This window comes from Aptenodytes forsteri, unplaced genomic scaffold, assembly GCF_000699145.1.
Source record: "Aptenodytes forsteri isolate BGI_AS27 unplaced genomic scaffold, ASM69914v1 Scaffold94, whole genome shotgun sequence".
Classification (NCBI taxonomy): domain Eukaryota; kingdom Metazoa; phylum Chordata; class Aves; order Sphenisciformes; family Spheniscidae; genus Aptenodytes; species Aptenodytes forsteri.
The window spans coordinates 4,114,507-4,138,474 of record NW_008795017.1 but is presented as its reverse complement, the minus strand read 5'-3'; the positions used below and the strand labels follow the sequence as shown (position 1 = coordinate 4,138,474).

General features: G+C 47.9%; 1 long non-coding RNA gene across 1 annotated transcript; it reads right to left on the bottom strand.

The window, feature by feature from the left end:
- Nucleotides 1-7,868: 7,868 nt before the first annotated feature.
- LOC103895860 lies at nt 7,869-14,661 on the bottom strand. The gene is made up of 2 exons (XR_657376.1): nt 14,608-14,661; nt 7,869-9,221 (listed from the first exon to the last, which is right to left on the bottom strand). It is a non-coding gene; the product is annotated as an uncharacterized LOC103895860 (long non-coding RNA).
- Between the last annotated feature and the right edge of the window lie 9,307 nt (nt 14,662-23,968).

Here is a 23,968-nt window from a genome sequence, read left to right as displayed (position 1 = left end):
TGGATAACTGGGAATGCGCTATCTCTTGCACTGCTTTGTTGTTCTGAAATCCCGGTCTTGCTTCTCAGTGTGGGCAAAGCATGGTTCTCAGCTAAGGAAGTGCAGACTTGCTGATCTTGGCTAGCGCTCCCCTGAAATCAGCAGAGACCTGTTTCAGTTGAAAGCAGAATGTGTCACTATTTTTTACACTTAAGTCTATGGTTATAATTAATGGTAACAAGTTTTCAAACTGCACTAAATTGGAGTATTGTGCTAAGTGTACTGAAGTTTTTGTGCCTGACCTTTAAAGTGTCCACACCCTGTTTGCCCAACACACGCTGTAGTCCCACTGACTGCAGCGTATGCGCTGGTGAGTGTGTGCGCATATGCAAACCTCGTTTTGTGCTCTCCAGAGGGCTCGGTTGAAACCCCTCTTCCCGGTAAAGTGGATGCTTGTAGTGTTGCTGTTCTGTGTCGATACCCAGTTTTCCAAAGTCGTGTGGTGAAGAAAGAGACATAGCTGTTTTGTTTTGGTTTTTTGTTGTTGTTGCTCAGAAGTCCCTTAGAAGAAGGAGTTTGACTTTTGGATGCCGTTTTTGCATGCTTATAACTGGGGGAAGAGCATCCTGTCTGTAGTCCAGTAGCCAATTTAGTACTTTTTTTTTTTTTTGCAGACTTACGGGGTTCACCTGAGCAAAACAGTTTGGAAACTAGTGTCATAATTTAATAAGTTGTCATGTTAGTTTGTTGCATCGTGGGGGGAAATGGTGGACTGGAGAATATGGAATTTCAAAGAAATGTGTGTTGTGTATGTGCGCCACGATGCGGAAAAGCGACGGCTCCCTCTTTGTTAGTTTTACCTGGCCTGCGGTTCCCCGCAGCCCGCTCCTGTGAGGTGTGTGCTGCCTCTTACCACCCGTGTCCGGGATGTGCGGCTCTTTCTCCTGTGGATGTGCATGAATAGCTGAGCCGTGGTGTGGCTGCGCCTGCTCTGTTTGCTCTTTCTGTTCCTTCCTGCTGTGTAAGGGTTATTTATGGATTAAGCATGACTGGGATAGCTGCTCTCTTTGCACTTTACTGCCTGAACTATATTGTTCAGTCTTTTTATTTTGAGCCTATATTTTAAAGAAATGGAATCACATTTTTGTGCCCGTTTTTAACTTTTATTAAATAAAAAGTGTGTAATGTGACTGGTTTTAAATCATCAAAAAATTGTGAATTTTCAGGTTTCATACATGTCCATTCCAGAACTATGTAAATCCATCTGGATTAGGTTATATGTCTAGGCCAGTGGAATACTTTAGGTCTCTTACTTTAGTTCACTTACCTGTAAAGGCAGGACTTTCTGGATCCTGTTGTAAATTGACCAGTGCTTGTTCATTTATGATTTTACACAACACTTCTTGTGTATTTGCTAGAACGCATAGACCACCGCCAGGGTTTGGGGTTTTTGCATGCTGTCTGAAAACAGGAGTCTTGGGGTTCATAACTTGTTCTAGCATGGCCTCCAGAAGCTATCAACAAAAGCTAATGGTCTCAGTGCCGCTCTGTTAGTGTTGCAAGCTGTGCATGGCACGAATGCTGGAAATAAAGAAGAGATGAGAATTTGACTCAAAAGATGGCTGCATTAGCCCTGGTTCTTCCTGTTCCCGTGTACCTGCGTTCTGGTGGGGAAGTGGCTTTGGCAGGCTGGATGTCACCTCCAGGTCTCAGCTGGGAAAGAAGTGTCTAGCAATGGTGGCAGCAGCAGCAACTACTTTAAATTTTTAAGCATCCCTGCTATTTCTTTCCCTCTGACGAGTTCCCAAATTGCAGCAATGTTTATTTCTAGCAGGGTCATGTTTTAATGGAAGAGAAGGGGAGGAGAGGGTGTAATGACACCAGCTTTCTGTCACAGCCTTTCACTGCAGGGTGACTCAGTCTCTGCAGTCAGAGCCCTCGGAGAGCGAACTGGGAGCAGCGACTCAAGGCTTTGTCCGCAGAAGAGCACGTTGCTCTTGCAAGAGTGCAGAAGATGAGACGATCCTGTCGATGGTCCTGCTTCCCCTTCAGGAGAACAACTGGAAGGGAAGGCTTTACTGCGGGATCAACGCTCTGGCAGAGCAGCACAAACCCTTCAGCCCCTGGGCTCTGCAGGTCTCCGTAATGCTTTTGTCTCCTAGGGGAAGATGTCCTACCTGTCTGTTCCTGCTACTATTTTTCAAGGAATATTTTTCTGAGCATCAAGTCATATCCTGAACAATACCTGTAACTTTTTTGCAGATTTTTATATTGTCTCCTTTGCTTTGCTTATGTGAAACATGACTGGATTTTACAGTTCTGTGCTCATCTTTCTGCTTTTCCTCAGAACCAAGCTGTGGTCTGAGCTGTTACATGCAGCCAGGAGGTGCAGTCGGCACACATCCTGACGGGGCTGGAGTCTGGAACAGCTTCATCCTGTGAGAGAAAACAGCTTGCACGTGGGGAAGCCTTCCCAGCTACCGCTGTGCTAACACAGGCATTGTGTGGGCAAAAGTCTTTCTGTCTTGTAGCCATTCTAAATCCATGAAAACTAATAATTTTCTAAAGAAAAATGCACGTGCGCCCAAACGTGTCCATTGGTTTAATGCTACATTTTGCAGTTAGACCAGCATTGCTTTCCTGCATGTGGTTATACAGCCAAACCTTCAGCTTAGCAGCAGCTTGCCTCGTCTTGCTCGCAAACCGATGAGCACCAATCCACTTGCGGTTAGGATACTGGAAGCGTGAATCCGTTCTGAAGCTGCGGTGCTGGGTGAGCAGAGGTGGCGTGTGCTGCCGGGTGGTTGCACGCTTGGTGTGCCCCTCTGGCTTAGGCTACAGCTCTGGCTAACTCTCCAATTCCAGCTATAAAAGCTGTGCTCAACATCCTGTGGGTGATGAAGGTGGCACTTCATCTGCCGTCTCTTGTGAGCCGAATCCTGCCTCAGGGTTACATCTGGCTTGAGTTCATCTGCTGGGATAAATCTTCTAACTGGTTTTGAAGTTTAATCTGTGAGCCCATCTGCCTGTTTACCTTCCGTTTGTGTCTGGCAAGGCAGCTTGAGGCAGGCAGGCTATGGCCATGAGAAGGCAAACTTCTTCCATGCGTGCAAAAAGAGTAAATCATGACTCAAAACCCAGCAACCTACAGGCTAAGGAAACGGTGAGATGGTTCAGGAGGATGCTGCAAAGCCTCAGCCACGTCTGTTTGCAGTCCATGGGATTACCTTCCCTGCAGCAAGTATGTTAGCACTGAGGCATTTTCTTCCCAGACTGGTTTCCTCCTCTGCCAAATGCAGCCTTCCTCAATCTCTGCTTCAGTCCTTGAGTGTAGGAGGAGGAAATTGGGTGGCATTTACATCCTGGTGTGTGCAGAAGGCCATGGGCACATCTTACATGTGCTGAGAACTTGAGGAAGCTGGAGCATATCCTTTCCTGGGAGAGTTTTTTCTGGATGGGAAGAATACTTTAGATTTAATTTTCTCCCTTGTAGTCTCTTTCAAGTTCAGAGTGATTTCTCTTCTGTTGTTTATTGTTGTCCAGATAAACTCACTTCACCCTGTGCAAATAATTGCCATGTCCTATGTCCAGAGTGGGGGGAAAAAAAAACCCTGTTCTGGATGAAGTCTGTGCCAGGCAGCTGGTGCTCCACCTCCCCTGCCAAGTGTGGTGGGGAGCCCTGCCACACTCATGTGGCACAACTCCAGGGCTGCACCTCGTCCGGGGCAGTGGCTCCGTTTCAGCTCCTAGGGTGTGCGTGTGAATAGTTTGGCTGAAAGCTTTTTGGGGTTTGATCCTCGGAGGAAGGAGGTTGGGGAAGAGCATCCCTGGGGTGGTGAGGGTGCCACCCTCCTTTCTCCTCTAATATTGTGAAGGTGAGTAGATGACAGCAGGGTGCTGGACATGATGCATCAGGGAACTATTAGTTGCTCTGCTCTCAGAGGTCTTGGCAATGGGATCCTGGCAGATACACACGTATGGGAGCTCTCCTCACATACGCTGGGCGAAAGGACCAGCATTCAGGGTCCCAGAGACGGAGGTGGACTATAAAGACCTCCTATCCTGAGGAGCTATGGTTATGGTGACTGGCTGTTCTTCATCATTCTTTCCAGCTGTCTCACCCAAGCATGGGTCAAGTCATAGCTTTTTCCCCACTCAAGCATACCTACAGCTCACGATTGAATTCTTGAAGCTTGTAGGAGATTTCACTGGATGGCTACACACCAGGTAAAAGACAACTCGCTTCCTAAAACTACTCCATCTCCGATCTGTTTTCTTAGTTGCTCTTTGAGAAAGAGTTCTGCCCATTTACTGGGCTACTGAAAAGGCGGAGCTCTGCAAAAAGAAGCAGCATCCATTGCAATGCTGTCAGAAAGAAAAGGCATCTACAAAGAAAGGGAAAAAAAAAAAAAGGATTCATAGCATTTGCACATGAAAAATCCAGATTTGAGTGAATTCGAGTGTCTGAGTAAGTGTGCAAACTGGTTCTGTAGTTTCAGGTTCATTAGTTTTGTTTTTTAAGATCTTGGGTTGAGTAATTTAAAAAATACGGCTTTAATCCTTTCACCACCAGAACCTTTCAGCTGGCATCTTGTTGCATGGCCAGGTAAGAAACCTCCTGAACTTGTGGAAGTCACTAAGCTCAGAAGTGGCGATATCTCTTCGTGCACTAAAGAGTAATTTTTCATGATTACTGAAAAAAACGACCCTCTTCAGTCTTCTCAGCAACTGTGGTTTTAGCTCACTTAAAAAATAACAGTAATAGGATGTATGTATAGACAGCCAGCTGGCCAGCAAGGCTCTCTTACTCCTTTTGGACTGGTGCAAAACACGGTGCGTAGCATTTGTCTTTGTTAGATGAATAATGTAGTAATGTGGTTAATACGCATGGCCTATTGCTGTTTTATTAGCGGGGATTAATAGCGTTGGCTCAAAACCCGAGCTCAGCTACCCTGTCTTATGCTGCGTGTATTGGACAGGAGGGTAGTTTCTAAAATGATGAATGAGAGAGAGACTCTCCAGAACCCTACTGAATTCCAGCAGAACTGTTTTAGGGGCAGGAAGTATTGGCAAGCCAAATAATTTTTCGTCTCACAAGCAGTTGTGATTTGATGATGATTATAGAGGAATACAATGAAAATAAAATAAACTTTCCGATAATTCAGCTGGTGGGATGTCAGCATTCACTGCCTGAGATGTGGCAAAGTGATCTCTGTAGTGCAATGGTCCTTTTTTTTAAAGAGCAATTAATTCAAGAAGCTTCTCTTGAAATTAGTCGTGGGCTCAGGTACTTCTTCAGTATGATTATTTACCTGCAAATGATCTAGTGTCCTATTTTCCCTGAGCAAAGGATGGATCAAAAGTAGGGTTACACTGATACCGGGTAGTTAAACTGCAATTGTGCCTTCCTAGCTACAAACTCCACTGCCACCCTCCAGGTTTTGGCATGCTGCTGGGTGCAGGTTGGACGCAGGTGGAGGAGCACAGTTCCTGACAATTCCTGGGCAGGCTGGGGAGCTGGTTGGGTACCACCATCCCGTCTGCATGGCATGAGAATAAGACGGTTGTGAGCTGTTCTGGCTCTATGGTCAGGGCACAGCACTGAGCACGCATCGTTTCATGGCACAGAGAAAGACTGCAAGACCATGGCACAGTTTGAGGTTCCCTCCTTGCATCCCAAGACTTCTTTCTCCCACCTTTTCCCTGGTGCAGTGACTGTCCCAGCTGCATCACTCCCTTCTGGACCTTCCCGTGTTCCTGCAGCTCCTTCTTGTCTCTCGGTGATGCTGAAAAGGTTACCTGTGAAACCCAGTGCACCTTTATTCCAGGTGCAGAAACGTGCTTGTCCCTTGGCTATTTGATAAGCTAATTTTGTAAAGAATCTTGTGTTTGGTTTGCTGTGTTCAGTCAAGAGAGATTTCTGTCAGCCTAACAAGAATATATTCAGTTTAGATTTTTTTTTTTTTAAATTGGTCATTCTCTGCAGAATTGTTAAAACTTAGGCTTTGCTTTAGGAGAGCCTGAAGTGGGTTGTAGAGCTATTACCTGGGCCAGTCACCAAATGCAGCCTCAGAGAGAGAAACTCTGCAAGAGGAGGCAGGGCATGGGCAGAAGGACCCCAGGGGGAGGCAGAGCCCTGGTCCCTGCCTGTGCCATGCTACAGGATGGAGCTGCCTGCTCTGCCTGGTGTGGGGGCAGCTGCCGCGGTGCCCTGCCTGCTCATGTTGCAGCGTGGTCTGACAGCAGGGTGGCTTTCCTTCTGGTTTGCTGTGTCACTGGAGGCCACCCAAAAGGATGGTAATACGCTGGCCCTGCCCTTGTGATGGGAGAGCTGTGACTGAGCTCCTTGAAGCATCTCCCCATGCATGCCGGAGACTCTGGGGACTGTGGTGCAAGGAAGGTCCTGGTCAAAAGAATGAAATCCAAATTGAAGGGAAATCTAAAACAGTGTGGTAATTAAAGCAAGACAGGGTCTGGAGTACTGTGGTTGCCTATGGCGCTGGAGTCAGCAGGTCTCCCATGTTTTTCCTGCTCTCCACAGGCACATTCTGCTCACCCCAGTAGGCCTTTGAGAGCTGCTGAAAACTAATAGAAGCTCTGGGAGATCTGGCTACTGACACTTGACACGCTGCAGAGAAACTATGTTCCTACCACTGCTTAGCAGCATTAGTAGGTCTAAAAATGACCATTCCTGCCAAAAAAATGAAGTGCTATCATTCAAAATTGGATTTTTTTTTTTTAGAAGGGTTGGAGAGTCCTTGCTCCACAGGGCCCACCTGACTTCCACCAAGCTATGCAAGGACATCTGCTTTCTACTCCGGCTACTTCTGGGCCACCAAGGTATTGTAGAATCGTAGAACGGTTTGGGCTAGAAGGGACCTTAAAGATTACCTAGTTCCAACCCCCCCGCCATGGGCAGGGGTACCCTCCCCCACATCAGGCTGCTCAAAGCCTCATCCAACCTGGCCTTGAACACTTCCAGGGATGGGGCATCCACAACTCCTCTGGGCAACCTGTTCCAGTGTTTCACCACCCTCACAGTAAAGAATTTCTCCTTATATCTGGCTACTGACACTTGACACGCTGCAGAGAAACTATGTTCCTACCACTGCTTAGCAGCATTAGTAGGTCTAAAAATGACCATTCCTGCCAAAAAAATGAAGTGCTATCATTCAAAATTGGATTTTTTTTTTTTAGAAGGGTTGGAGAGTCCTTGCTCCACAGGGCCCACCTGACTTCCACCAAGCTATGCAAGGACATCTGCTTTCTACTCCGGCTACTTCTGGGCCACCAAGGTATTGTAGAATCGTAGAACGGTTTGGGCTAGAAGGGACCTTAAAGATTACCTAGTTCCAACCCCCCTGCCATGGGCAGGGATACCTTCCACTAGATCAGGTTGCTCAAAGCCTCATCCAACCTGGCCTTGAACACTTCCAGGGATGGGGCATCCACAACTTCTCTGGGCAACCTGTTCCAGTGTTTCACCACCCTCACAGTAAAGAATTTCTTCCTTATATCTAATCTAAATCTACCCTCTTTCAGTTTAAAACCGTTACCCCTTGTCCTATCAAAGCGCCCTGGCTGGCATGCTGGGAGCTCCTGCCTCCAAGCTTGCATAGCTTTGCAGGAGGTCAGGTCTCTTTCTGCTCCCCTCCTGGCAGCTCCTGAGGTCTCAGGCAGAGCACAATGGCCAGCCTCGCTGAAGGCTGCTGCAGGAAAGACAACTGGAGCGTGAGTATGTGTGCCAGGGGTGCCTCACAGCATCCCTCCTGCCATCCCCCAAGGATACATTTTGCTTAGTCTCTGCAGGTACTGTAAGACGATCTGCCATGTAAGCTGGAGAGCCTTTTCCAAAACAGCATTTGATGCCTTTACTGAGGGCTACATAGAGTACAGATGCATTTATTTCTGTTTCACAGATACCAGGAATTACAAAGAAGTTAAAATGCAGCATCTTAAGATGTGTCCTGCTGTTTCCTCTTGCCTTTACACAGTCTATGTGAAGATTTCTTTTATGCTTCCGCTGAAGACAGAAATAAGGTATTTTTCTACTTCTGATAATAAGCAGCTACTCATAATACATTAAGATGCAGGTAAAATAAAGGCAGAAACCCTAAAATACCAGGCTTCCCTGTCAGGAAGCACTGAAAATATACGGTTTTCTTTGGATAGCTGACTTTCTGTTTTACTTTGCAGTCAGCTAATGGTAAAATGTAGTGATTTTTCTTCTAGGTTACCTACTACAAATAAACGGGAAGGCCAGGGCTGATAACTCTGAAAACTGATCACAAACAGCTGCTCTGCAATAGTGTGCAAGTGTGCAAGTCCCTCTCAAGATGGACGATTGCTGGCTGCAGCAAGGCAGCACCGGGGACGTGCCTCCTGCTTTCACTGGAGGATCCATGCCAAGGAGGCCTGGGTACCACACCGATGCTGGCATCCCGCCCCGAAGGAATTGTATAAATCCTATGCTCCCTGTCGGCTCCCAGGAGCCTTGTTTGCCTAAGTGGTGGGATTTGAACTCTGGGATGACGCTGCCTATGTACTAGATGGTGGGCTCACTCCCCTTTTCATCTTATATCCCACGCTGGGGACCACATTCGAAGAGACAGTGCCAAATTCAGACCTGGAGGCTTGCACAGCGCAAGGAGTGAATTTGGCCAGTTTTAAGTGTCAGGAATATGAATTTCATGCAACGCTCCCTTAAGTGAGATCTGAATCAAATGATATTGCTGCATTTTTCTTCTGCTAAGACAAAACAAGATCTTCCTTCAAAGCACCATGTCTCAACACTTCTTGTATGACACTTCAATTCTAGTATGTCTTCATTTGTAAATACTTTATAGAAATGAGCTTCTAAATACTGATTTGCAAGATGAATTGGTCCCTCTTCCAGCGGCGCCAATCAGAAATCAGCAGTTGGTGAGGATCTTCATGATCTCACTCAGAATTGGTCAGGAGGGCTTTCTCCTTCATGCTTCCCGAGCAGCTGCACTGTCTCTCGCGCTTCACCTCCCTTCACCACCCACCTCTCCTGTGCCATCTTGCTGTGCGAGGTGTTACTTTGTCAGCAGCAGTTTTGCTCCAGCTGGGCTTCCAGGAATGTGCTTGAAGTTCTCGTGGCGTGGGGTTGGATTCAGCGGCAGTACTCCTGCTCGATGCTTGCCATAAGCTCCTCCTCTGAGTAATCATATGATATTGTGGACTGTCCTGCCGGCTTCTTGCTGTTCCTTTGTGGGCACCTGCCGGGGAAGGGAACGAGTTGTTGGTGTTATGAGAGAGAATCAAGCTCTGAAGACACAAGATGACCCTTACTTCATTTTTTTTGTGAATGGAAAGATCGAGCTGCACGTGGCTTGCTGAGACACAGATACTCTGTCACGTCTAGTTCCCATACCCCACAGGCAGATCGCTTGCTGACATTTGCTATCACTTGGCATCTATTTTAGTCTGCGAGTTCATTACAGGACAGCCCTTACGATGCTCCAGATCAAACTCCCAGAACCTTTTGGTGAGTTAGGTTTCAGGCCCAGCTAAAGGACTGCATAACCTTTATACTAGTTACTAGTTTTAAGGTTTTATGCAGAAAGAGATGTTTTGTTTGTATCTGTAAGGGATTTGAGTTTCAACCAAAATATGAATGCAGCTACCTCAAACTGCTTTTATGGCTTTTTTTAATTTTCACATCAGCACAACTCTCCCACGAGTGGGAACTGATGATTGAAAGGGATGATCCAAAGGGAACTGGTATGGGTTTTATCGGTATTATCAGAGGTGGTTTATGTTGGATACAAGGGAAACCTGTCCCTACCTGCATGAGGGAGAACAGTGAAAGGTATTCTGCAAGCTTTGACCGCTGTAGGTCATGCTACCAAATAAGTCTACTTGATCTTCCCCTCCAGGACTCAAGAGAGGGGACAGCAGCTGACAAGCAAGCGCTCCTCCTTGACCTCGTAGAGAACTGGGAGGTGAGCAAGCCAGGCCGTCAGGCTAGTCATCTCTGGAAGTTGGGGCACATGGCTCCATGAAATGGAGGTCATGCTGAGGTGCAGAGCTAAGTTGGTAGACTTGAGTTGGTACATCCAAACTGTAAAGTGCTCTGCCATGCCATGTCAACTGAGATTGGTGGGCTTACTTGTGGCCATCTACTGGTGGAGAAAAAATAAGCAAGAAATAAATTATTTTGTATGGTGGGTGTTTGGTTGCCAAAGAGGAGAGATTTTCATATCCAATAGCATGGCTCCAAATCTGTCCCAGACTCATTACATAGCATCTATGGGCTTACCATTTCTCTAAGGATGAGATCTATCTCACCCTTGGTCTTGTAGCTGGGATGAATTTGGTCATTCACATCCTTTAGTGAAAAAACTGAGGACCTATTTATTAGATGAAATCACAGGAGCTGCCCCAACGCAGGGAAGTAAATGTAGAGTCAGAATCGAAGAAAAGAGCCCTGAAATGCTCTTCTAAGGAAACTTTGTCATATAGGGGAAGTGCTTTCATAAGCCCTTAGCTGTCTTTGACAGCCGAGAACTGCTGTCCTTGGGTGAGGGAGCATCCGCAACCCTCCTGAAACAGGCAGCAGCCAGTCTCCTGCCGCTGTCGCTGTGGAGCAAATGTCACCAATGCAACCCTTCCTCTGTTCTTATCTGTCCAGGTCAGAAAGGCTTCTGCCCAGTCCAGCTGCTCTGACCTAGCTGTGTTAACACCGTGCCCCCTGCGTGTCAGAAATAGTTTGATGTTTTCCCTGGAGCGACCTGATGACCAGCTGGCGTGGCAGCTGGGTCATGTGGGTGTCCTACGCTTATTTACGCTGCCCTGTGCCCTTGATGGCAAGTTCTACTGGCAGCAAGATGGCAGCAAGTAGGGTTTAGCAAGTAGACTCTTCTGCTTACTCCTTTTATTCATTTTCCTTCTGATGGACTGCAAGCAATGTGGTTTCTACCACAGTAAATGAGAGCTGGGAAGAAAGCTAAAAGTCCAAGAGCTTGAACCATACGCCAGCAGCTACAAAGCAAGAACTGGGAAAAGGAAATGCAGAAATCTGACTTAAACACATGATTTATTGATTTAAACTCTGCACTGTGACAATCCTTAAACTAATTTTATATGACGTGATGAATTAGAGGCAGAGCTCTTGGCAGCTTGCTTGCAGGCCCACAGAAGTGTCATTGTTTCTCTTAGCGGTTACATAATTTCCCAGTGTTAATTATTCTTGATTCTTTGGCTTGCATGGTGACCTCCAAGCATGGGAGAAAATCTCCAGGTAAAATTGGAACTCACTGAAACATTGATGTGCTTTTAAAAAGACAAAAGCAAACCCCACCTACCATGCACATCCCAGAATTGAGAGGAGTAGAGAGGACTGTTGATTTCAAGAGCAAAGGAAAAGCAAGTTGCTGCTCAAGTTCTTTCTCTCTATTGTTGTGGCAAAGTTCTGTATCATTTAATATGGAAAAATGGAAATAAATTAAAAAATCAGAGGTTCTACCTGGATAAAAGGAAAAACTTCTGCACCCTGAGGACAGCAAGCAGAGGAACAGGCTGTGGTTGCACAGGCTCCATCCTTGGAGGCTTTCAAGACCTGATGGAACAAAGCCTGGAGCATTCTGCTTTGACCTCACAGCTGGATCAGCTTGGAGCAGGAGATTGGACTAGAGACCTCCTGAGGCTCTCCTAACCTGAACCTTGATCTGAAAGGCACGTTGGTGCAGCAGTTTCTGCTTGTCCTGGAATTAAGTGAGAAGCTGTGGCAGGGAAATCCTGAGCACAGGACGTGGGCAGGAAAGAAGCTGGTGGACCACAAGCCTGCTCCTGCACTCCTCCAGCTGCTCCAGCAGGAGAGAAGGCCCCTTGCAGCCAGGGCTGCAGATCAGGGCTTGCAATCACGCTAAATCCAGCTGAGGACTGTTAGACTTTCCAATTCAGAAAATAACAGGTCAGTACATCGAGGGGAAAATTTTTCAAACCCCAGATGTTCTGGGGGAGAGAGAAACCTGGAAAGGAGCAATGTTGAGAGGGAAAGAGCTAGCTGAAAAGTGTATGAGAGGGGAATTTGCAGCATAGTAGGACAGCAAAGAAAAAAAAAAAAGGCCAGTGCAACTCCATCAAGATCACTGTGCAGACTTCTGGGTATCTTGTTACCAAAAAGTTATTAACAGCTTGGAGGGAGTTTAGAAAGCAGCAATAAAAGTGATTTAAGGGGCTAGAGCTAAGCAATTTCAGAAAGAGGAAAGCAAGAAATGTGCTCCATTTCAGCTAAAGGCCTCTCTGTGTTTAAAGATTATTAAGGGAAGGAGGATTTTTTTTTTTTTTAATGGAAAGACAATGAACTATGCAATGAGGAGAAGGAAATGCAAAGGGCAAAATTAGACCAAAAGTGAGCAAAAACCACCTTTGAGCAAGATGCTGGGGGTGGTGTGCCAACCTCCCCAGCAGTGGGGATGACTGGCAGTGCCGCGTCCCTGGTGTCAGGCAGCTGCCTGGTGTGGGGGAGAGCTGCCTGCTGGCTGTGGTGACAGTATCCCTGATGGGTGGCTAGGGTGACAAGCTCCTAGGTAGATATATGAGTTAAGTGGCTGAAAATTGGGTTGGGGTGAATCTAGGCCACTGTTTTTTACTGTTTTGCTGCAGATGAGAAAGGCCAGGGTTAATCATTAAAATGCCTTCTGCAAGGCCTTGCAGCTGAAAAATGGGTCAAAAAAACGCACCGGTAACTCTGCCAGTGACACGAGCCCTGGCAGCAATTATACGATCATTACAGTGCTCCTGGGCTGTGTCATCCCACCCGTGCACTACCAGATGCTAGAGAACAGTTCACAAAAGAATTGCAGGGGGAAAGAGAGGTAACACAGCACGATCAGGAATACATCTGTGTTCCCATGCACATCCAAGGTATTTATTAGGGCCTGGTTTAGATGCTTATGTGGTGTCACACAGGAACATTTGCAGTACAGGAGGTGCACACCTACAGCATCTATCTCGCGTGACTGCTCTCTTGGCAGATAGTATTAAATCTCCATATCTAGTTTTTTTCTCCCTGCTTGACATTTATTTCTTCTTTAATTAGCTTTATGGGAATTTCTTCAGTCAGCAACTCTATCAAGACAAGGCTGATTTTTGCTGCTTGTAACGTGTTTATCTGGAATAATTCTAGCCGCAGAAGTGTGAAGGATGAGACACCTACACACATTAACTGCTGTTTCTGGGGCTTGATTTGATTTCTTCAAAATGCAGTTTTGCTGGGTGTTGGACCATTTCCAAAAAAATGTTTGCATGCAGTTCTTGCCAGCAGGAACTGCAGCCCTGCTTATCATGGGTGGTACAGGCACTTCACACGTGAGCTGCACAATGGGGCTCTGCAGTGGGTATGAGTAAACGTTATCCATTTGAAAATAAGCTCCTGCTTCGTCATCCCAGATCAGAAACCAGTTTCTGCCATCTTAAGACTTCCCTTTGCCTGTCAAAGAGGGAGGGAGAAGGAAAGCCCTGACAGGGGATGAGGGGCCAGCGAGAGCCTGGGGCTGGGGAGCTCGGTGGGGGACTGTGGCAGGGCTGGGTGTGCACCCCCCAAGGAGACTGCTCAGTTGCCATCATAGTCCAAAGCCCATCGAGGATGCTGGAGAGCCCAGGAATGCCCACAGTCCTCGCAAGACTTGTTGTTGGGAAAGCCAGGGACAGGTGTGTTTTCTGAGCGCTCCCGAAACCAGCAGCTTCACCAGGCGAGCTCCCTGCCAGCTGGGAGGGAGGGGAGGAGGGAGGATGGCGGCTGGCACCTGGGCTCTCGTGTCACATCCACCACCACTGCTTGGCGTTAGTAGGTCACACAGCCTGATGGCCAGGATCTGCAGATTAGTCTGCTCTCGAGTGCTGCAGGAGCAGAGGGGCTGGATGACAGTCAGAGAGAGCTTGATGTTTAAGAGAGTTGCTCTTTAGCGTAAGGAGATGATATTTTAAGATGGTTTTTCAAGCCTTCTCATTTCATCTGGGTTTCTTTAAAACATGCATCACACTGTTCCCATCGTTCTCAGTGCAGGCAGACTCAGAGGCACAGTCTGCTCAGTAGCTTTTGCTTGTGGAAGGAAGATTCCGGACTTTTTTTTGCTTGACACCCAGAGCAGTAGGTCCCCACCATTCCCCTGCCCCTGAGGGATGCTCGTGTCTCTAACTGGTGTAGCATGGCAGTGTCTCATGGGTTTTCTCTTATGATTCCTGAGGAGCAAAGATGTTATTCTCCTTTCTACATGCTGCAGAGCCCACAGATGACCTGTGGGTGAACCAGGGCCTGAGCTACTCGGAGCAATCCTCCTCAGCTTTTCACAACCTCCTTCAAGATCTCTGTGACCTGTGGACATCCTAGTAAATTCTGCATTACTCATGATCAGGAATGAATCTTTATACTGTACTTGAGCTGGAGTATGGATCTTTTCAGGCAGCACAGCTCCAGGATTTTTTTTTAATTGGCAAACAGGTAGAGGACAGAATATTTAGTGCTATAAACAATTTGACACTGTTCCCACCTCTCTTTTGCACAGCGGAAAGCATGCAGGAATAGCTTTCCCCTTTATGCTCCCTTCATTCCAGCTGCTTTTCCCCCCTGAAGATATAATGAAAGCACAGGGTACTCACTGATGGTCAGCGTTGTTGTTCTCTGGGCCTGGTGGGCTTCTGGTTGACAAAGCCTGAGAAAGAAGAAAAGTCACGTATTTCAGTTACAACACTTTAAAGTCGAGGGCGGTGATTCTGCCCCTCTACTCTGCTCTGGTGAGACCCCACCTGGAGTCCTGCGTCCAACTCTGGGGTCCCCAGCACAAGAAAGACACGGACCTGTTGGAGCAGGTCCAGAGGAGGGCCATGAAAATGATCAGGGGGATGGAACACCTCTCCTCTGAAGAAAGGCTGAGAGAGTTGGGGTTGTTCAGCCTGGAGAAGAGAAGGCTCTGGGGAGACCTTACTGCAGCCGTTCGGTGTATAAAGGGGGCTTATGAGAAAGATGGAGAGAGACTTTTTAGTAGGGCCTGTAGTGACAGGACAAGGGGTAGTGGTTTTAAACTAAAGGAGGGTAGATTGAGACTAGATCTAAGGAAGAAATTTTTTCTGCTGAGGTGGTGAAACAAAACATTCCAGGTCAGGTTGGACGGGGCTCTGAGCAACCTGATCTAGTTGAAGATGTCCCTGCTTGTTGCAGGGGGGCTGGACTAGATGACCTTTAGAGGTCCCTTCCCACCCAAACCATTTTTTATTTCTATGAAATATATCTCTGTCTATAGTAGGCCATGTCTACCCTGGTTTAAACACCCAAACAACTTCTATGGAGACAATACAGGTACAAGAGAGTTCCCTTTACTAACCACCCTTCTGCTAGCTGTTTCAGCGTTCAGGGCACCTGGGTGGCTGCAGGCTATGGAACCGAAATCACCGAAAATTAACTCGTTAAATGTCCCAGTTTTCCCATGAATACACATTGCCCCGCCAGCTGACAGGTAGCAGTATGAAAATACCTGCTAAGGAAGAAAGTTATGCCAACACGGACCCAATTCTTCTCACCTGACACAGCCATTTCCCTGCAATGGTTCATCTGGAGTGAAACATCCACCTTCCCTATGCTGGAAGCCCGCAAAGTTTCCAATGGGACACAAGGGGGGCAACCAAAGCCAAACCTAATGGCATTTAAAATGGGAAGATGGTGGGACCCTGTGTCTGTCTGAGCCCCCAGTTGGACCAATAATAAAATGAACTCCCGGCAGCCAGATGCTACTGAGAAGAAGATAACTTTCATCTTTTTCCACTTCTTCACTGTACTCTTATGGAGAAAGGGAGGGGGATAGGGACAAGGGCTGTGGTTTTGCACAAAACTAGACCCATTTTGGCTTGCCGTTATTTTTTCAGAGCTGCAGTCCTGAAGCTGGTGGGCCTCCTTCATACAAGTTACCCTGAGTTTCATGATGACACTAACAGATGTTAAACAGGTAGCACACAGAACCGAAGCGAGGACTTGGCTTTCAGAAAATAGAAATGAAAAGTTGTTCCATCAGCGTGGAAAAGAGGAAAAGGTTTTTCTGTAAAGAAATAAAGGGAAGCAAAGGAACCAGGGAGAGGTGTGGAAAAGCTTGCAGTTCAGAGCCATTGCCTATACATCCGCTGTGTTGTGCTTCTGCAGGGCTGGATGGAATCAAGTGATTCCTCAGTAAGATCACGTATCTGCTCTTGAAATAGGTCAAACCTGTGCTGCCTCGAGGTCCAGCAGTGCACGGGACTGGTACCAGTAAGTGTGGGAGCTATGGAGGGGAGCTACCCCTCTATAGGCAGTGCCGGTACAGGGATGATGGCTTTATGCACAGTTTTGAGCTAATTTAAATCAGTTGGTATCGGTCAGGCTTGTGTGTGCCGTCCGCTGGATAGAAATGTCCACCTGGCTGTCTGCCGTTATTGCATGGAACCTAATTTTAATTTGAGAGGAGATGTTTTCACTACAGTCCTTCCTTAGCTGCTTCATATGCAGACAGACAGGAGTTGAGGTTTAAATACAGTGGTCTCAGACTCTGCTAGGCAGATAGGTGCTTGGCAGCAAACTGTTCAGCTCTTCCCTGCTTCTTGGGTGGGCTTTGTGCTGCCATGGTCACCTTTGGCAGGTGAGGCGGGGCTGCAGCAAAGACACCTCTCTCATGGCACTAGGTCAATGCCTCTTCCAGGTGAGTCCTAAGTAGCTTCCATTTCTGGACCTGGGAAAGGTGTCTGCTATCCAGAGTCTTTCACGTCCTAGCTGCTTGCTTAAAAATACAAACTAAATCTCTGTGAAAGACTTGTAACATCTTTTGATACCTGTCAAAACGCACTCCACTTCCTTTCAGAAGAGCCCCCGCTCTTTGGCAACACTTTGTTTTCTCTGGAAGAGCCTGAACTGTTCTAGAAACAGCTCCTGGGTCCAAGCGGAGATGAGGCTATGTGAGAAAGCTGACGGTGAGGGGAGAGTGTTCCCTCCTGGTTATTTAGCATCGTTTCTTGGCAATCTCCCGCCAGCGACAAGAGCAAGCGGCAGTGCCAGGAGAATGCCATGCTGAGCTCTGAGGGCTGACGACTCCTGGGAGTGCACCCCACAACGCAGCCCCTTGTCCTCACCATCACCATCACCCACCGGGCTACTGCTGCCACCACGGTTTCCTTCCACCAGGCGAAGAATATCATTCATCCTTGGCACCAAGGGGAATACAGTTCTCCAAGAGTGCTTTGATGCTGCTCTTCCCGCAGTGAGAATCCAGCTTCCAACACTTCTGAGCAAAGGATGGGTTTGGATCAGTTTAGGGAGGGGTTTGAATTGTACAGTAGGTTGTCTCTTTTTCTTCCCTTGTGGCTGACTCCTCCATATTATGAGCTGTACGTGTTGTGTGGGTGGAAGACAGAATTAATTAGTCATCAGGATGAAGCAGCTCCGGTTAGCAAAATCTGCTTCCCTGTGCAAAATCAGCTCCCACCTTCTCCAAGGGATCTGTCAGCAACAATGCTTATTTCCCAAGAGAATTTGGCATTGGCGCAGGTAGATTTCTACCGACATTTAATCCGATGCATCAGGAAAAACTGTGGGGAGAGTGAAAACAAAAGGCACCTCCAGCATCTGCCTCTCCACCGCTGTCAGAGCCTCCGCACTTCAGGAGCTGCTCCTAATTCGTCTGGGTGAATGACACGTGGCTCCGTGATGCCCGAGTGACATCATGTGCCGGGCAGGATGCGGAGCAGGGGCTGTTGCTGGCAGTGAGACATAATAAAAACTGACCCCACCCAGCCCGCTCAGGATTGCTGTAATGTATATGTTGCAAGTTCAGCAGATAATTAGTATTAGCCCTTTATGTGGGTTAAAATGATGCGCACATCACGACACTTTAATATTATGGGTTCCTATCTTACAGCTGAATAAGTAATTGCCGGCCTGGTTGGCTTATGCCCTGTTAAGAGATAAATGAAGTCAGCTTCTCCTTTCTGCAGCTTGCAGTCATCTTTTTATTACTCATCCAGACTGCAGCGTGTCTCCTTGTTTTCCACCCTGTTCCCAGCGTAGGCATCTCGTGCTGGGGTCTGTTGTGCTACGAAGCCCCACATCGCCACCTCTGCCAAGTTTGAAGGCTTGGATATTAAGCTCACCCAGCATGTACTTGGGTTTAATTTAACATAATGAGATGTGAGGTGGAGTGGTGTAACAGCTGTTGCACACACAGTTCAGCCGTCCTTTATGTTAGGGCAGTGGCTCCTGGGAGCAAGGCGGAGCAGAGAGCTGGAAGCAGGAGCTATTTCTCTTTACCATGTGCATGAACCAGCACTCCCGGGGTGCAGCTTCCCACTCCCCTTAACGTAGTGCAAGCTGTGGCTGGTGCTCCTCATCCGTCCCGCCAGTCTTTGCCCCCCGCCCCCCCCCTCTGTCAGCTCTAGCAGCTGCGGGTGAACTGGGTGAGAACACCCTCCCCTGGGGCAATCTGGAGCTGTGCACCTTCCGGGGCTCGGAACTGTCCCCGAGCTGCGTTGAAACTGGTCAACTATAGTCTCAACCTCATTGTCTCCAAAACCAGGTGGCCAAATTCAAGCTGCCTCTTGGGGATGGTCCCTGTGCTGGCCCCTGAACCATGCCCAAGCGTTATTTGGGAGACTGCAAATTGGCCCAGGCCAAAACCATGCCAGGGACCATCCTAGCAGCTCAGTGTGGCAGACCATCACAGTCCGATGCCAGGCAGCTGCTATGGTATAGTTTACCAGTACAGATACAGCCCTGAGATATAGTGGTGTAGAGATATAGACCCTGAGCGGTCCTGTCATGTACAAGGGAGCCTAGAAAGTGGCTGAGCCACTGCCTGGCGGAAAAGGACCTGGGGGTGCTGGTCGACAGCCGGCTGAATGTGAGCCGGCAGTGTGCCCAGGCGGCCAAGAAGGCCAATGGCATCCTGGCCTGTATCACAAATAGTGTGGCCAGCAGGAGTAGGGAAGTGATAGTGCCCCTGTCCTCGGCACTGGTGAGGCCGCACCTCGAATACTGTGTTCAGTTTTGGGCCCCTCACTACAAGAAGGACGTTGAGGTGCTGGAGTGTGTCCAGAGAAGGGCAACGAGGCTGGTGAGGGGTCTGGAGAACAAGTCTTATGAGGAGTGGCTGAGGGAACTGGGGTTGTTTAGCCTGGAGAAAAGGAGGCTGAGGGGAGACCTCATCACCCTCTACAACTCCCTGAAAGAAGGTTGTAGCGAGGTGGGTGTCGGTCTCTCCTCCAAAGTAACAAGCGATAGGACGAGAGGAAATGGCCTCAAGTTGCGGCAGGGGAGGTTTAGATTGGACATGAGGAAAAATTTCTTTACTGAAAGAGTGGTTAAACATTGGAACAGGCTGCCCCGGGGAGGGGTGGAGTCCCCACCCCTGGAAGTATTTAAAAGACATGTAGATGCGGTGCTTAGGGACATGGTTTAGTGGGCCTGGTGGTGTGGGGTCGACGGTTGGACTCGATGATCTTATAGGTCTTTTCCAACCTTAATGATTCTATGATTCTATGATTCTAAAACATTTACATGGGAGCAGTGTGGTCCCCTGCCAGTGCTGCTCTGCTGGGCTGTGGTTTCATAGCACGGCTTTTCTGCGGGATGTAAGCCAGTGCCCCTTTCCCTGCCTCTGCTGCTCCCAAATCCCTTCTCACAAACACCCCGTGAACTGGACCAGGGGGCCAATCTGAGCTGAAATGAAAATCTCCCCCCCCCTTGGAGGAGAGTGAGGCGATGTCAGCCAGAGCGCGTCACAGATGCAGTTTGCAGCACAGCTGCAGATGGCTGAGCTGGTACAGCAGAAGGGCAGCACCCTCCAGCGACGCCAGCAAATGATGTGGGTGGCTAAGCCAGTCATCACTGCCAAAAACAGCCTCTCATGAACCCACAGCTGAGTTATCGCTGTGGGTGGCTAAGCCAGTCATCACTGCCAAAAACAGCCTCTCATGAACCCACAGCTGGAGTTATCGCTGGCAAAAAAAAAAAAAAAATCTAGCTTACCTAACATGTCAGTAGGTACCAAACGGGATGTATAGCCCCAGCTGCATGCCAGGCAAAGCACGCCCAGCCTTGCTCTGGTCTGCAGCAACATCCTCTGGCCAGCAAAGGAATTAGGAACAGGCAGTGGATGGGAAGTGGGCAGGGATGCGGGGAGTTCCCACGCTTCTCCTCTCCTGCCAACTAAAACACCAGTTCCCAGCTATTCTGCGCATGCCCTGCACTTAGTTTGTAGATCAGGAATGTTTTCAGGGCAAAAGTGATCCATGCTCTGCCGAGTGATGTTGGGGAAAAAAATACCTAGTCAGCAGTTTTCTGAGTCCAGCTGTCACATAGCTGTGCTGGGAGGGTGACACTGGCTGAGGGACAGCACAGCTCTCTGCTCGCTGGGCTTTGGTGAAGTTTCAGGTGCCTTTAAAAAGACATGGAAGGTAAAGTGAAAGAGAAGGAGACTTTTTGCTCAGCAACTGCCAGATCCACACCTGGAAATTAACTGCAGAATCTGAAATAATCTGACTTTGGACTTTTCACTTAGCTGCTTCCCTTAGCTGTTTGGAGTTCAAGGAGTCCCAGATGTTCAGCTGGAAAAGACCTTTTCTGAAGTCACACTGGCCAGTGGAGCACGGCTCCCTACAAAATTGTAGCAGAACATCTTGACTCGAGGGCATTTTTGACCATTAATACAGCCAGGAAGAAAATGCTGAAATAAATTGCTAACAGCACTGAACTAGAAAGATCAAGTTTCAGTTGGGGGAAGCATATTTTAACAAGAGTAGAAAAATAAACCTATCTGAATTCCTGTAAGAAACTAATGGGTTATGACATTAAATGTCCCCACAGGATGCCTACGTGTTTGCAGCTGGGACTGGCCAGCCACAAGATGACGCTGCACCACACCAATCTGCAGAAACAACATTTATCTGGCTGAATAAAACAGGCAAAGCTTTGAAGACTGGGGGGTTTTGAAAATATACGACAGTCCCTCTAGGAGATGGTTAATACACCCTCTACCTGTGTTATTCTCGCACTGCGGCTGGGGTGATTGGCTTACTGTAATCACACTCTGCCTCCAGCCAGGAGGAGTGAGGGCGCCGTGGAAAAAGCTGTTAAAAGCAAGACCCTAACATGTCTGCCTGATTTTTCCATTTCAGGAAACCAATGGGGAAATGCCTGAGGCCACGGCCTCTCCCCTGGTTTCCACCGAGAGCTGCCACCCCACTCTTTTTCTGTGTTGAGCAAAGAAGTGAGGAAAAAGCATGTACAACCAAACAGAACTGAGGGCAAACCTGAAAATGGACGTTTGATGCTGATAAGGAGGTGTTGGGGTCCGCGCCGAGCTGGGTTCATGTTCCCCATTGGATTTGGTTCCCAGCCTGTTGTGATGTGCTTTCACTCTTCTCACTCCCAAGCACTATCTGAATGCAACAGAGGTGGCTCAAGCCTTTAAATGCAGCCGCATCCTACTCCACCATACCTTGCCACCTGGCCTGACCGCCCATCGGCGCTGCCAGCATGCTGCTGGATGACAAAGTGCATCGGCGTTCAGGTGGGAAAGCACAACATTGATGCACATCACACCCAGGAGAAACCCAATCACGACAGCAGAAGGCTGAGTCCTGCTTGCAGGCAACCACTCTCTTCTGGCAGGTGGCAAACCTCTCCTCTCCTCCCACTAGCCAGAGTCTGCTCCTCCGCAGGCTATTTCTCATCAGACTTTTCTACTGTAATATCTCCTCATTGCCTTTCCTCCTCCTCCCTCATCTTTCCCCCATTAGTTCTGCTCAATCAACACATCCTTTCCTCTCTGAAATTTCTTTGCTCACCCCCCAGTTTGCACAGCTGAACAGGGTAAAGCAAGCAAGTTCCCACCATGAGACAGAAATTATAAATGACTGGCTGAGAAACTGGCAAGACCGAGAGAAATTGCCCTCAAAATTTCTAGCAAGGAAATAGTGATGCAACAAAGCTGGTTTCCAGAAACCTCCTCCGTTGGCCTCATGGGAAGGGTGGGACTGCAGTTTGCACAACGACCTAAAAGACTAAATTGCATCCAGTAAACAAGCAAAACTTGGTGCTGCAACAGTTTCTCCCCCCCCTCTCTCAGTCTAATGACTTTCTAGGCCTTGAGGAGTCAGAACGGTAAGCCCATGACTGCTGTCTCAGCAAGACCATGGCCCCCTCAGGTGCAGGTAAAGAAAGTGCTACCAAGAAGAGCTTCAAGTTTGCCCTGAAAATATCTAAGACTTCTCTTGTATGTCTTTTATATCTTTGAAAAACACTGGTAATTCTTACCTGTCTTTCAAACAACCTGTCTGGGTGCAACCAGAGACGTGAACGTCCTTCCCAAACAAGAGGCAGCAGCAGCAGCTGGACGAGGAGACGCACAAGATGCTCGGCATTACCATCACCTCACGGGCGGCATAGCTGCGTGCTGCACCCACTTGGCCACACTGGGCGCCACGTGCCTGCTTCAGGCTGAATTTTGAGGGCCCTCACAGACATCTCTGTGCTGCAAGGCTTGACGGTATTCCCACCCCGGGTTTGTACTGGGTGTTACCACGTCCTGGAGCGGCCAAGTTGATGCTATGGGTTCCCCACCACCATTTCTGTCAGAGGAGAAGGTCTGCAGCAGGGAGCTGGGCACAGTGTCCCCCCCTACACCACCCCAGGGACCACATCTTAAATTCTTCATCCTTTCTGGTTTGCCCCTTGTCATTAGTTCACTAATATCTACTGCCATGGTATACTGTCTCTCTACTGATTTTTGTAAAGAAAGATGGGGGTGGCTCCGTTGCCTTTCTGATATGTAATTACCCAGAACATACATCACTTCAGAATAGAGCTAAAATACCACTTTATGCACAGGAAAATTCATGACCAATATTATTATTTTTAAAGATCCAGCCACGATATTCACATGCGGAGACAGAGGGAGAATGGACAACAGCATCCTGTATTCCTGTAAGTAAAGATAAATGGGGGAAGCCAGGAGGACTGCTCATAAATGAGAGTCACTCAGGGGAGAAAGTGGTGCTGGACTGAGCTCCCGTTCATACCACAGGAGGGTTTGGAGTTAAAAGGGCAAGGAAAAAATATGACAATACGAGATCTCTCTTTTTTTTTCCGTTTCCAAATCTTACTTTGAGGCTTTTCTTTAAAACTTGTCTAAAAAAAGGGTTCTCATACTGAACCCTGCCAAGTCTCCTAATGGCAAAATTATTTTGTATTAAAGTTATCCTTACCCCACAGACATGCAGCTTGGCAATGGAAACAATACACTTCTAAAAGAGCAAAACTGAGGCATGCGAGGCAGAAAGTCCTGGGTCCTAAATATTCGTTTCTGGTTTTAAATTTATTACTTTGGCCTGATGACTTTTGTGCATCTGCGTGGAGCAGCGTTTATCTAACAAACAGCACGCAACTTCCAAGGCTGAGCTAAGATGAAGGAAGCTGGTGATTTTTGGCCTCATCACCAGATGATAGAGATGCTGCTGTTATTTTTGGATAGGAAAAAAAAAAAAGATAAATCTCAGCTCCCTCGGAGGCAAATCCACTATTTGTTAGTCAGAAAGAGACCGAAATGCTTCTTTAGGAAGAGCCAGACTGCAATTGCAGCGGATTGGTGAACATTAAACAGCAGCTTTACGTTCACGTTTTAAAACTTCTGTTTACAAGCCCGACCCAGAGAAAAGTGCGAGCCGTACTTTATAAAGTCGAGCTATTTCCATAGGGCAGGAAAGGAAACTTTCAGTAGCACAGGGAAACTGGAGAAGGGGATGGCCCTTTTCGGGACGGTATTTCCCTTGCACCAGAGAGAGAAAATGCAAAGAGAGCAGCAAATGTGATCGAGCATGGTTTGCCAGCAAAGATAAAAAGAATTTAATGCCATTTATATTTTGAGGAAGCCATGGCTGCAGCAGTTAGCGTCGGCTATGGCAGGGCTCCCCAGCCCAGCGGGGAGCCCCCAGGGGATGGGGGGGTCCC